Raw genomic sequence first — 15,088 nt, 5'->3', positions numbered from 1 at the left:
GAAAACTGAAAGTTTGTACCCTTTAAACATCTCCCCCTGTCCCCTGAAAACAACCACTCTTATCTCTGTTTCTACAAGTTTCATGTTTCCAGAGCCACATAGGGGACACTAAGTCTTCACGAGCCACAGCGTGTGATTAAGTACAACAATTTCAGCCCATGTGCTTTTGTATGTGCTCCTCCCTTCTGCAGGCCTCTGACCTGGTTCTGGATTACATTCTCTCTCAGTTGGACACTCCGATAGCCTCCTTCCTCCTTTTCCTGCTTTCAATTTCTCCTTCATTCTGCACAGAAACACCAACTTTCTGGAGTACAACTTGATCATACCACTCCCCTGCTTAGAAACCCTCACTACTACTCACTATCTTTGAATGAAATCTTCATCTCCAGGTCTGGCATCTAAGATCCTCCTGGATCTGGTCCCATCTTCTACCGTTTGATATTCTTCTTAATAGTCCTTACATTTTATACAAAGCAAACTCCTTTCCTTGAGCTTCATACATAACTTTGCTTGGCTAACCTGCACCTTTGCCAGAGAGGGCGCTCCATTTCATCCCTTTGTATACAAACTGCGCTTGATCTCTAATGATCAGTCCCATATTACCAGAGACTTCCTGATCACCTTATGGGAAGGAACCTCCTTTCTCTGAATGCCCACGTAGCACACCCTAATGGCATTTATCACCTCCCATCTTGGATTTAGTTATTTATGTACATTTATTTATTTACTTATTGCCTCAAAAAAAGTGTTGAACAGAATTGCACAAGATGCTGGGGATAAAAAGGGAATATAGTCTACTGGTGAGATAGTAACAAGCCCTCGATTGAAAAAATACAATATATCAAATATGATACTGGATGTTAATGAACTCTAAGTGATCAGATAAAGGTTGGCCTAGATCTGTCTGTGGAGTCTCAGAGGAGTGGAGTGGAGTTCCAACGTAAAATATGTTTAGGCATTAATTAGCCAGTTGGACAAGACGGGGAGTTGGGAGGGGGTGAGGTAGGTAAAGGAGAGGCAGACAGCACAGATGGAGGGCATGGCCACAGGAGAAATCACATTTGAGGAAGGCACGTTGTTGACTCTGACAGGATAGGGTATGCTGAGAGAATAGCAACTGAAGGAGAAGACACTGGTCAGGTAGACAAGGATCAGGTTTTGCTTTGCTAAGAAGTTTGGAGTTCAGTCTGTTAGCAAGCATGCTGAAAATGTCAATCAAGGGAATTGCAAGATTGGACTGTGGGTTAGACCCAGGTGGTGAAGTGGATTCCTCCAGAGACACAGAGAAACTTTAAGCAACCTGGTGGAGGTTACACATCTGATCCATCTTTGTATTCCCTGACTGCGCCCAGCACAGTGCCAGGCACGTGGGTTATATACAAATTGTGTTTGTTAACAAGTGAAAGAAAATGAGATCACCACTTTCAGACTAAAACACAAACAGAAGTTTATTAGCTTTAAGCTTCGCACTTCACCTGCATTATTCAGATCACACAAGTATAGGGCATCTTCTAGCTTCCTGAACCTTTTGATCCATGTCTCCGATTCTTCAGACTCGTTCTTCATCACTGGGTTCAGGAAAGGCTGTGAGACTGGCCTGATTTTCAAAGAGCTTGGGGGATCTTTGGAGGCTGAAGTCTCAGCAGTAGGGTTTTCTGGCTGCAGATCCTCTTCTAGAGTTTTCTACCAAAACAACACAACTATCTCACTGGCAACACATTCACCACCTAGATCTTCTCCAGTCTCTTGGCCAAAGATGAGGCCATACAGCTAGCGAGATTTACTGTAATGTCTGGCTTTGTAAAGCTTGGAGGATGGGTTTCAAGTCCTGAGTGCTATAGGACTACATCTGTGAAGCCTTCCAGGATGTAAATTACTGTGTTGAATGTTTTCTATGTTTTTAAGAGAAGGGTGAAATCATGACTTTAATCAGTTTGCATTTCTGATTTTCACAAAGAAAAGGTTTTTGTAACTGGTTGAGATTTTTCTTGACGTTCTATACTAGTGGGATTCATGGAGGAGGGTCTTCAGGAATTGCTTATAACTTCTCCACGGAATAACCTCTGGACAATGAGCCTGAGGTTCTTGACAAAGAATGACTGAAAGAATAGTGACGTTGTCTTAGGCTCATGGGCTCCTTGTAATGGACCATAAAGAACTTCTAGTTCTGTCTGTCCTGTTAATTTAACTAAGGAAGACGAGGCCCAGAGAGTGGAAGTGACTTACTGAGATCAGGCAGTGAATGGTAGACACAGAACTATAAGGAGATGTAGAGGTTATGTCTAGCTCAGTTTGGCATCCTAATCTCATGTCTACTGCAAAATAGAGATGTTTTTAGAATAATGGACAACCTAGTCCCGGCAGCCATGACAGGCATTCTGTCACCTACCATGTACAGAGTGGCATCCATTGTTTGATCTTCACAACTTCATTTTTCCAGGAATTTTCTCTCCTGCCGAGCCATATGGTTAGGGACAGAACAGCCATATCTAAGTGTACAGTGCAGGACTGGGTATCTAATGCAAAGGGACCAATGCACTCATTGTTCAGTGATTTTGGAACGATTTGTGAGAGATGAAGACAGAGGGATATACAAACAGAGATCATTCTGTGTGAGAGGTAGGAACTCTCACGGGTTTTACACACTGTGTACTGGAAATGAGAAAAGGCTGATCTGTCCAGAAAGATAGAGACGGACAGAGAGAGAGAGAGGGAGAATGAAGCTAACAGCAGAGAGAAGAGAAAAGATATAGGACGTCATGATGAAGTTCAAGTCCCTGATTTTACTTCACTGTTACTTGTTACATTTCTAACCTTAGGTAGCATAATACGCTTCTCTCTCCTTCCAATAAATTTAGTAGAGTTTCTTCTCTTAATTTCAATCCAAATAATCTTAACTAACTCACCATAGAATTATGACTCTAACTTTTGAAAATCATCTGTGCTTCCCCCAACATTCAAATACCTGTATTTCTCCAATATAGTACCTTTGTCTCAAACTTCTCACATAGAAAGTATGAAAATCCCATAGGTCTAAAGAATAGTAATTGAGATTAGAAGTCCAGTTTTAGTTGGTTAACAAACATGGATTAACCTGCTGCTGGGAAATGTGAAGAATTGTTTTGTTTGAAATAATAGAATGGTACATGATATGGTACCCACATGGATAACAAGCAACCAGTAAATTTTAAGAGATTGATATAAAAGAATTCTACTTGGATAAAATCAACTTTGGGAAGGGCTGAAAGTTTTCATAAAATAAACAGAGTAGTGATTCTTATACTTTTTAGAGCTTTAGATCACTTGAGAAATCCAACGAAGGCTTTAGATAATCTACCCAGGCAAATGCACATTTGCATGCAGGATGACTTTAGACAGTTCAAAGAGGTCCTTGGATCTGAAAAAGTGATTTTAATAATTTTATATTTCTTCAGATAGATCAACACTCTCTTTGACCACTAAAGACAGGGAAAGGGGGAATTTGTATGAACCTGAATTAGGCTGAACTAAGTAAGTGAGTGAGTACTAACACACTCTATACTGTTTTCGTCCCACTGTGTCAGGAGGAAGTCCACGTCCCGTGATTGGCATGTAAGACTGTTCTCGTTCTCGTTCTTGCCTATCTTCTTTCAATCCCACATATACATCTTTTTCTCCAACCACCTAAAACCAGAAAACACGAAGCTGTTTTGTGCCTTGTGCATGCTGCTCCCTCTGCTGTAAAAGCCCTTCTTGCCACTCAGGCCTTGGATGGTTGGGGTCCTACTCATCCTTCAAGATTTGACTCATATTTCACTTCTTGTGGGAAGCCTTCTCTTACAGACAAGCTGGCTGAGGGGCGATTCTTTGTGGCCCCTTTATCCACCTCAGCACTTATCGTGGAATGTTGTAATCATTTATTGACTCTCTCTTCTACCAGAGATCTGGAGACTGGCCTGTGAGATAGTCGTTTATGTATCCTCAAGGTCTGGTTAGTGACCAGGGCATAGCTGGTTCTCAAGACATGGTTACTGAATGAACAAGTGAATGAATGAGTGAGTTTCTCCGGGATCATAAGAAAGTTGGTTTACCACACCTCTGCTTCAATTCCCCCTTCTAAAAAGTGGGACAATGAATGCTACTTATGCAGGAATGTGACACAAATCAATTACTGCAGAGATGCCATAAAATCCTCAAAACAGAGGCAAAAATAAAAGAGCAAGGTGTATTTTTTAATAATCTGATTCACAATAGATGATACTCAAGGAGAAAAGCATCTGCTGTTGTTTCTGGCATGGCAAGAGGCTTGCCAAAATTGACATGATTTTCTAAGACATTTTGAAGTGTGAAGTGCCTGAAGAGGCCTCCTGCCATTTTGAGATGAATTATGGTCTAATCTGGGCATTTAAATAAAAACAACGACAGAAAACCTCAGGATGCTTTTCAATTCTGTCTGCATCTTTTCCTGGCTAAGTGCTGGGAATATTAAAAATGTAATTTAACTGCTTGCAAGATTTTGTTTGCAAAATCAAAGAGCCCATTACATTTTAAAATGTGGTGTCTGGGGAAAAGGTCACCCTCAGTCTCTGGAAGCTGAATTTAAGATGTTGAAATAGGGGGCTGGCCCTGTGGCCAAGTGGTTAAGTTCGTGCGCTCCACTGCAGGTGGCCCAGTGTTTCGTTGGTTTGAATCCTGGGTGCGGACATGGCACTGCTCATCAAACCTTGCTGAGGCAGCATCCCACATGCCACATCTAGAAGGACTCACAAGTAAAATATACAACTATGTACCGGGGGCTTTGGGGAGAAAAAGGAAAAAAATAAAATCTTTAAAAAAAAAGTTGAAATAGGTCTCAGAACCACCCTTTATTTTGATGGCAGTGGGAGGATTGGTCACAGGCTTCAGAACCATTGCACATGCTACAGGTCCAATTTCTTGCGGCAGGTGCCAAGCCCATGACCAGGTTGTGGAGAGAGGTTTCTGCAGCGATATCAGCTAAGGCAGGAACCACCCCACACTTGAAGAGGTTTCTACCTCCCTTCTCTGCCAGAGGAGATTCTCAAAGTCAAAGAGAGTCTGACATCACGGTGGTGGGTGGAAACCAAAAACCAAGAAGGGGGGGTTAGCCCCGTGGCCGAATGGTTAAGTTCACATGCTCTGCTTCAGCAGCCCAGGGCTTCACCAGTTCAGATCCTGGGAATGGATCTCAACAAGCCATGCTGAAGCAGCATCCACATAGCAGAAGCAGAAGGACCTACAACTAGAATATAAAACCATGTACTAGGGGAATTTTGAGAGAAGAAGAACAAAAAATTGGTAACAGATATTAGCTCAGGGCCAATCATTAAAAAAATAAATGAACAACACCAAAAAAAAAAAAACCAGAAAGGAGGACCCTACCCAGCATCAGAGAATAGAAGGTGAAAGATGAGTGAAGCTCTTCCTCAAGCTCCACATACCCAGGTGCATACCATTTGTTTAGTTGTGTCTTGAGTCATCTCAGGAATGTCAGGCTGCACTGGAGTGGCAGAGGTTCCCTTTCCTCTGTTTCCTGAGAAAGATAGAAAAAATGGAAGGGTTAAGTTTGGTCTCTTCATTGTAACACTTACAGCCAGGCAAATAAAATGTTGAGGCCCTTCTATGTGTTTGGCACTGTGTTAGGCGATGGGGATATGGAGGTAGATCAGAAAGATCTGGTTCCTGCCCTGATGGAGCTGACAAAGGGGAGGTAGGCGCTAAACAATTACTCAAAATTATTATTTAATTACAAACTACCATAAACACAACAAAAGAAGATGTGAAAATATTTTGTTTTAGGGTAGGGGTGGGAGTGGTGGAGAACCAGAGGAGGCTTCTTGGAGGAAGTGACACTTAAACTGTGGATCCAAAGGGTGAATAGGAATTTCTAGGCAAAGGTGATGGTGGGTGTTCACAAGGAGCAGAGAGTTCCAGATAAGCAGAGACAAGAGCCTGTAGAACTGCCCTGAATCAGGAGGACTTGCACAGTTTGAGGAGTGGGCAGCAGCTTCCTCCCATGGCCCTACCTCTTAACAGAAAACCAGGCATTTCTGCCCCCTCTCTCCACACAGGTGTATGCCTCAAAGATCAGGCAAAACCTCTCTCTTCCACTTTCCCTCTCCTATCAATAGTCAGAGGGTCTGAATGGGATGAGGTTTGAACAGCATCTCTAACCCAGTACCCCCACAATTGGCTTCGGTTGTATTCCTAGCATTTATCACTATTTACATTATTTTAAGTGAAGGAAAAGCTTTCTGTTTACTGCAGGTGAAAAAGGTCCAAGTTGCTCCGAGTCATAGAGTTTGAGAGTTAAGGGGATTCTAGAAACAGTATAGAGTATACAGGCAGGAAGATGAACTTTGGTGTCAGCCCTGAATGCTAATCTTGAGTCTTCCCTCTCCCAGCTGCAAGCTTTCAGATCCTAATTTTGCCAGTTGTGAAAGGGGAGAAAACCAGTGATTTACCGTAATGTTGTAGAGATAAAAAATTACCTACCTAAAATACTTAACACAGGGAAGATGCTCAAAAAAAGGATTCATTGTTTGTTGTGTCATTATTATCATAACACCTTAGGCAAGTCTAGTTTGCTTAATTGAACACTAATTACGATGGGCCAGGAATTGTCCTGGGCACTGTTCACATGCATCATCCCTGTTAGTATAAGATCTAGATCCTAGACCCTGTCCCAGGCCAGTTTCTCTGCACTTTTAAAAGTTTCTTTAGAAGAAAATACACACTAGTCTCCCTGGTCTCCTTTAAGCTTCCCTTTCTCCCCCCTAACATCTACAAGCGTGGAAACAGGTCATGGTTTGCACATGTAAAAATCATTTGAGAAATCTGAGGCAGGGCTGATGTTTTTTCTTTCTAACACAGTGGGAAGGATCATCTGTGTAGTCTGCCAGTTGAAGGTTTGTACTGGAGAAAATAAGCCAAGCTGGCTTCTAGAGATTTCCAGGTGTTGGAAGGGCCAGGTTTTACAATGCTTCCATGAGTCTGATGGTTACACATCCAGCCCTGCCATCAGCCCACCAATGACTAGAAACTAGTGGTCTTGAGCACTGGCTGCATATTAGACCCCGCTGGGGAGCTTTAAAAATTGCCAATGATTGGGCGTCACACCAGGCCAATTAAATAAGAGACTCAGGGTGAGAACCAAGCTCAGCACCTGTGAAGAATTCCCTCGGTAATCCTAAAGTGACACCAGGGTCGATAACAACTGATTTAAATAAAGGATTCTGGCCTCATTGGGTCCACTGAATGAAGCTTTGTGAGAATATATATATATATATATATATATATATACATCAATATATATGTTTGTGAGAATAATATATATCAAAGATCTGTACATGCCAGACATTTCCCACACATTTTCTTACTTGAAGAATAATGCTCTGTGGTAGAAAGCATCTCCATTTGACAGATAAGGTAACAGAGGCAATAAAGGCTTCAGTTCCCTGCTTAAGATTACAGAAGTGGGGTTAGGTCTTGGATTCTAACGCATTCATTCATTCAACAAACATTTGTTTAATGTTTACTACATGCTGGGCACTGTTTTAGGCACCACGATACAACAATGAGCAAGAGAGAATCTTCTCAGGGAGAGTGCGTTCCAGTGGTGAGGACAAAGAGAGACATAAAATAATGTCAAATAGTGATAAATGCTATAAACACAACCAAAGCCAATTATGGGGGTATATAGAAATGCAGTTGCTATTTTTGATAGGGAATTCACCAAAGGCCTCTCTGAAGTGACATTTAAATAGAGCCGTGAATAGAAAAACAAGGGAGAAAGCCAAGCAAATGTCTGAGGAAAGAGCATTCCAGGATAAAGCTCTGGGGAGAGCAAAGGCCTCAAGGGCGTGGTGTTTGGTGCATTCAAGCAACAGTTGAGAACAGAGCCGAGCTAACCCAGGAGGAAAAGGGAAGAGAAGTGGGTCAAGTGTCATGCCATGTGATTTGAGTTAATTTTTTTTTTTTTTTTTTTTTTTTGGCTTTCAGCATTTGTTCCTCCTCTGGTGATTACCCACTTCTACTGTTAGCAACTATATTTTGCTTTGTGGAGACCACTCCTCCCCCATCCCAGTGCTGTGGTTTGGTAGTATTAACCCCCAATTCCAACTCTAAACCTGGTCTCTGCTTAGTTGAAGACTAACGTGGTATCTCAATCACGATCTTGGTTCAAAGATGGGCATAAGACTCAATCTGAGCCTCAGAGGTGAGAGGAGATATCTGCTATAATTTCTTAGCTAGTAATGTTCTCTCCTTCCTAGAAGGACCTACCAAAAGAGGGAGCTGTACAGATATGATGACATAGCTGCCATGGCTATTTTGCTATTGCAGAGGAGTGCCCACCTGGAGAAGTTGGAGGACTACCACGTAGAGCCTAGAGATTATGCCAACACCAAGTAAAGCAGAACAGAGAGCCAGAATGAAAGCAGATCCTTGATTTTGACACCTGAATGGTTAGATCAACCCACACCTGTAAGGCTTGCTGCTGCCAGACTTTGCACTTACATAAAACAAAATCTCTTCATGGTCTATACCCACTGAGTTGGGTTTTCTGTCCCTTTGTATAAGTAGTTGTAAGTAAGAATTACTATAGCTATTTTTTTTCCTTGATAAAAGGGAAGGCAAACTCTTAGCCATTTTTCTGTCAAATCTTGAGTTACAGGTCTTCAAGCAATGTTTGAGGGGATCAATGAGCCTCTGAGGCCACCTTCATTCCCTCCTAATTATCCCCCATCAGCAGCCATGCTATAGCCCTGCTCCATGATTGCTGCTTCTTCCTCTCCCTCACTCACAGGCCCCACAATGAAGAGATGCAAAGTTGGGCCCACACTTCCTTATTGTGAAATACCCCTTTAGACCTTAGACCATACCATGTTTGGTGGGCTCTAAATGTTTTGTATTTGTCTTCATGGGAATCCATAGCATTTCTTGGATCTGTGGCTTGAAGTCTTCTATCACTTTTGGAAATTTCTCAGCCATAATTGTTTCAGATATTGCTTTAGCTCCGTTCTCTTCCTCCTGTCCTTCTGAAACGTTGATTACATGTGTACTGAGTATTGTCAGCATTTCCTATATGTCTCATATACACTTCTTTTTGTATATTTCATTCTCTTTTTTCATTCATGCTTATTATTTTAAGTCTCCAAGTTTGTGGTAATTTGCTACAGCAGCCTTAGGAAATGAATACCCTCATTCTCAGTCGTCCAATCCTGGCATAACCAACCCACAATCCCCTGTTGTAAATTCCCTCTGTTTGAAATACCTGGTAATGTTTCTCTTTCTCCACTGAAACACAAAATGATATACCACCCCCCCACTCTAAACCCTCAGAACCTAGTATTTTGATCCCAAGGGGAATTAGTGAACAGTTGATGTGTAGTTGACACCAATGCATATTTTTTCACCTGTCATACTTAAAACTTGCTAAATGCTAAATATTTTGTGCAATTCATCCTTATCATTTCACTTAATATTACATCTTGGAAATGTTCCTGTATTGGGCCAACCATGTTATTTTACAGCTGAATACTTTTATCAATTGAATATACTGTAATTCAATTAAATGGTCCCTGAATGATCGTTTTGCTGTTTTCATTTTTAAAAACACTTACCAAAAAAAATTCCTGCACTAAACTTATATGTAAATCTGAGAGGATTTTTTGTGAGATATCAGTAACATAAGTCCCTAGCTTTGGGATTCCTAGATCCAAGGGACTATGTGACTGAAATTCTAATGCATAATACCAACTCTAACTTCTTCCATAAGTGTACCTATCAAAGGGCTATCACCAGAGAATGCTTCATGATATAATAATATTTGGAGAAGTATGCCTTTTATGATCCAACTGGCCTAAAAGAACAGCCATCAAGGCAATCATCACTCCTAGTCTTTCTTCACTGGTGAGGCATCTACATTTCTGGGAGTAATGAGATGAAACACAACAAAGAAACCACTGAAGCTAAGCAGCATAGTCAACAATAGTTCTGGGAAATGGGAGTGATCTCAAGGAACAAAATAACTCAACTCACCTGTAGGAAAGTCAGAGGAAGCTCTGCTCAATTACTCAAGAAAACTCTGTCATCTGTGCAAGGAAAGGAGCCATAAGATGGGTGAACCATATCATTGCACTGAAAGAAGGTGCAATAAAGCTGGAAATTAAATTGATACTGAAGGAGCTTTTTGATACTTGTATCATTCAGGGTGCATGCAGGAAACAGAAACTACTTTAAGTATCTCCACTAGAAAGGGCTTTACTATAGGAAATTAGACATCCACAGAATTATTGCAAGGGCTAGTAGAATGGAGTTTGGTGTCTGCTGCTAGGCTCAGGCTCAGGGTCAGGCCTCAGCAGATGTAGTCCAGAGATGGGGGAACTGCAGGAAATTCTGGCTGATGTCTCCGTGCCCCTGACCATGAGGTTGGTGACTAGGCAGTGCAAAGTGCCTTTTGGCCACTGGAAAAACTGATGCCTGCCAGGGCCTGGAGTTCCTACTAATGCCGGAAAATAAATATACGAAATGTCCCTGCTGCCCTTCACTACCCCTTCTGCCTTTCAAATCTCATGCAACTGCATTACATTGATGGAACTTAAATCAATTCTGGAACCGTGGCATCAAGGGAGTTTTGGAAACGTTCTTTTTAGCCCTCTCAAGTATGGGAAGTACTGCAACACAAGAAAGAATGTACAAGGAGATGGAAATGGGTGTTGAGTGTAAATAGATGACATTTGGTGAAGTCCCCAAGCAGGAATTTCATGGAGCAATACTTGTGCATGTGACAATCAGGGAGTCACGTAATGCTTATGAGTAATTTAGGAATGCTTTGTTAGTGAAAATCACTTATACTTGCTTGTCCAGTATCCTTCCTCCATTTGTATATAAATACATTCTTCTCTGGGATCACGGACTACTGTCAATCTCCCATCCCCTCCCTTAGCCTATGCTGTGGCCACCTTGTTCAATTAACTCTATCACTTTCTCCACCCATCCTTCCCTCCCTTCTTCCCTTCCCCCCCACTCTCTATCTCTGTCTCTGTATCTCTCATTATTTTTTGGTTCTGGTTCTTCCTGAAGTTCTATTTTCCCTCAATTTTATATGTCATTCCATAGCCTTTAAAGATATTTCTTTTGCTTATGTTAACAAAAGGCAGTTTCTGTTTCTAGCAACCAGATAGCCACTGGTAAGAATTTCTATCTCCTTCTTACCTATCAAAAGTCAAGCAAGGGGGCCAGCCCCGTGGCTGAGTGGTTAGGTTAGCGTGCTCTGCTGCAAGTGGCCCAGTGTTTCATCAGTTTGGATCCTGGGTGCGGACATGGCGCCGCTTATCCAGCCACATTGAGTCAGCATCCCACATGCCACAACTGGAAGGACCCACAACTAAGAATATACAACTATGTACCGGGGGGCTTTGGGGAGAAAAAGGAAAAAATTAAATCTTTAAAAAAAAATGTCAAGCAAGTTGTGAGATATATGTCCTGGGTTTTGCAGAGGAGTTCTAATGGCATATAATCTTATTCTCTTCAAATAAAAAGGATTGTTAGATTTTTAACTAGTTTGCTTTGTTTATACCTCATAAAACTTTTCCAAAAATGATACCATAAATCAGAAAATATGGCGTCCTGAGCTTCATGTCACTTTGGACATATGAATAGGTAAGGCATAGGTATGCAGGGCCACAAGCTAGACAGCTGATGACCGTATCAGCTGCTGAAGGCCCAGGCAGGGAAGAGAAATTTGATGAAGCTGCACTCTCAAGAAACATTAATAATCCAATGAAGATCTGATATTAGCCCGAATCTGGAAATGAGCTATAGTAGAAGTAGCTCCTGCCTTCTACACTTTCTGTAATTTCTTTCCAGGCCTTCTTAGGAGAGACAGGCTTATGCCTATGACATCTTCTGATCCTCTGAGAAATGACAATAATGCAAGAAAAAGTCCCAGATCCATTGATATTTCCACATTCATAACATTTATTTTTCAGAGCTGCTAGGAGTTACGAAATATGAGATAAAGCCTCGGGACAAAATGGCACCAGAAAACCTCTTTGCCCTTCCTGATTATGTGCTGATAGTAGGGGACCTGTGGATGGCCACTTTCTCACTGTGCTAACATGTTCTTCCCTCTGTGTGAGCGCATTCCTGATGTCTCCCTGTGATTCCAAATTTCCTCCTCTTACAAGAACCCCAGTCAGACAGGATTAGGGCTCCACCTTAATGGCCTCATGTAACTTAATCACCATTTTAAAGTCCTTGTCTCCAAATACAATCACCTTCCGAGGTGCTAAGTGTTAGGTCTTCAACATATGAATTTTGGGAGGATACAGTTAAGCCCATAATGGTAACAAGGATTCAAAGAAGCCCAACTTTTGGTACAACTTACTTAAGGTCTCTGAACCTCAGTTTATTCATCTGTGAAGTGGGTATAGAACAACACAACTCCTGGGGCTATTGGGAGTATGAAAAGGGAGGAGCCGTGTAGAATGTCTAGCCTGTGCCTGGGACATGTGAAGTGTGTGTGCATTAAAGCCTTATGCCCCTGAGTCAGGCAGTCATTTTGGTTACCGTTTAACTCAGCTGCTGGGATGCTCACTCAACAGCACCATCTTCCTCTGATTTTACCTTCTTGATCATGAAGCCTAAGTTGTTACCCAAAGCCAGTGCATTTCAGAGCCAGGATTTCCATCTAGGCCTGAGTGATTCCAGGCTCATGCTGCCTTTCTGCATGGATGGGGGCTGAAGGGGTAGGGGAGGTGCTAAACTGGCGAGGAGAAGTTACCTGCAGGCCCTCAGCTTCTTTGGATACAACCTGCCCCTAGAACTTAAAAGTCTCCCAACATTTGCATCTGTATCCCCCACCTCTACTGGGTCCTAGAGGAGAGGGCAGTAGATACTGAGCTTCTCAAATCCAGGACTGTTTTCACTACCAAGCCAAGGGTGGAGTCAGCTCTGGAACTCAGCAGTGTGCTTAAAGCCCCTGTGCCTCACCACCACGGTACAAGCTTCTGAGTTTCATAGGACTTGCAGGAGAACAGGTATAGAGTATCAAGAGCCAAGACTCCGAACACAAAGAGCCTGCATTTACTCAGCCTTATCGAGGAATTCATTTATCAGTTACATATTGGTTTTAGCCTCTCTCTGGTGCCTCAGTTTCCTCATTTGAAAGAAATAATACCTACCTCATGGGGGAATTGCAAGGATTCAAAGAGTTAACATTGAGAAAGCACTTAGAATATTGCTTGGAATATAGGAAGCACTATATAATTGTTAGCTATTAATAATAAAAATAACATTATGAGCAATATTATTATACTTACTCCATATGAATTCTCACCCCATACGAATTGTGGGCTTCTGGAGGAGAAGGTTAGCATGCCTGAGGCAAAGTCATCCGTTCCGTTCGAAGCCAGGGAACAAGCGGGTAAGGCAGATGACCCAGGATCGGACATCCGCAGGCCTGGTGGACAGGCTGTGCCAGAGAGCGAGGCAGGGTGAAATCCCAATGATCCTGGGGATGGAGGAAAGGGAGGATATTGTTGGGGTCTGCTTCTGAAAGCCATGAAAAGAGTAAGCCGGCCACCCATTAAATGGCCTAAATTCAGACAGGTCCAATAGGGCCCTGGGGAAAGCCGAGCCGCCCCTCCCCGCCCCGCGCCCACCCCCCCCACCCCCACCCCACCACACCCACACACTTTGTTCCAGAGGCCGCAGGACTGCCTCAGGCGATACACAAACTGGGACCTGGAGGCCCGGGGCAGTACAGTGATCCCGAATCCGTGTTTCAGATCTCAGAAGTGCTCCAGACACCCGTGGGAAACTCCAAAAGTTGGCGATCCATCCTGCTACCAGTCCCGCACAGCTACGAGTGGCTGCACGGAGGGTGCTCCATAACCGACTTGAAGCTGAGGATGCAAAGGAAGACAAGATGATGAAAAGGCAGGCCGCCCTGCTCGCTGTGGCCCGCCAGTCTCCTCAAGGTATCCTGAGGGAGAGGGGGCATATGCCATGGGTGAGTAACCCCGGCCCCCACCGAGGGGCCAGGAGGCCACCCACAATGTCGGGGGCTAATCGGTGTGCGGACTGCCAAGAGGAAGGGCGTTGGTGGCAGGATTGTCCGAACCGTCCCCAGGGAGGGAAGGGATCGAAGAAGACCGAGCCGTGGCAGTTTCCCTTGACCACAGATGAGACGTGATGGGGCTGAGGGACAGCCCCCTCCCCCGGTTGGCTCCGGGAGGCCCCGGTGACCTCGGCAGGAAGGAGGAGAGCAGGCTGAATCTTTGCTCCCTAGTGGAGCCGTGTTCTTGGTGTGGAATGCCCACAAGGGAAACCTTTCTGAAGGAAAGTGTGAACTGAAGGAGGTCTCAGGAAAGGGAGAGACCGGAAGACGTCTGGAGCCCTGGACCTGTGAAACAGGGTCCAGACTGCTGAAGGATTCCTCACTGTGTGTACCAGAATGCCCCGTTCCCCACCCCCTTCTAGGGAGGGACATGCGCTGTGAGTTAGGGGCCTCCACAGGCCGGGAACAGGAGAAAACCGAGCTCCAAGCGCCAAAAAGTGGGGGAGGTGAGCTGATGGCCCTCTTGCAGGATACAGCAGCCCCTGAGAAGCGAGAGATTCCCCTACATGATTCAAGCAGGGCTAACTCGGAACTATGGGCCCAAGGACAGGTGGAGTGAGCAGCTGGTGCCACGCCAGGAAAGGTAAAACGGAAGCAGGTAGGTGGCTGGCCCCGGGTAAAACATATGCCCCTTGAAGCCAGAAGCCATAAAGAGGAAGCTTTCCCGGAATCAGTAAGTTTTCAGAACAGGGGAATCTAGCTTTGCCCGTGACCTTAGTGCTCTCAATGCTGTGCGCTCCTGGGGCTATAACAGTAAATGCCTTCCCTTGGTTTCTGGCACCGAGTGCCTAAAAGTCCTGTGATTGCCCATACGAGAGCCACATGGCGCATCTTTGGTTAGGAGAATTACTTTAGGGCTCAGTTCCTGAAACGAGTCCAGAGCCAGAAAGGCGAAGTGGTTTGTCTGGTGTTATTCCTAACAAGCCCCTTTCAACGCCACCTGAACTGGTGTTAACGAGGTGAGTG

The 15,088-nt window shown here is 43.7% G+C and overlaps 1 long non-coding RNA gene across 1 annotated transcript; it reads right to left on the bottom strand.

Annotated features, from left to right (window-relative positions):
* Nucleotides 1-14: 14 nt before the first annotated feature.
* Nucleotides 15-13,814, bottom strand: LOC139041297 (uncharacterized). The gene is made up of 3 exons (XR_011496189.1): nt 13,698-13,814; nt 13,323-13,513; nt 15-10,091 (listed from the first exon to the last, which is right to left on the bottom strand). It is a non-coding gene; the product is annotated as an uncharacterized lncRNA (long non-coding RNA).
* Nucleotides 13,815-15,088: the final 1,274 nt, after the last annotated feature.

The sequence above is a fragment of the Equus asinus genome, chromosome 1, assembly GCF_041296235.1.
Source record: "Equus asinus isolate D_3611 breed Donkey chromosome 1, EquAss-T2T_v2, whole genome shotgun sequence".
Classification (NCBI taxonomy): Eukaryota; Metazoa; Chordata; class Mammalia; order Perissodactyla; family Equidae; genus Equus; species Equus asinus.
This window is presented reverse-complemented; position numbering and strand designations above follow the sequence as displayed.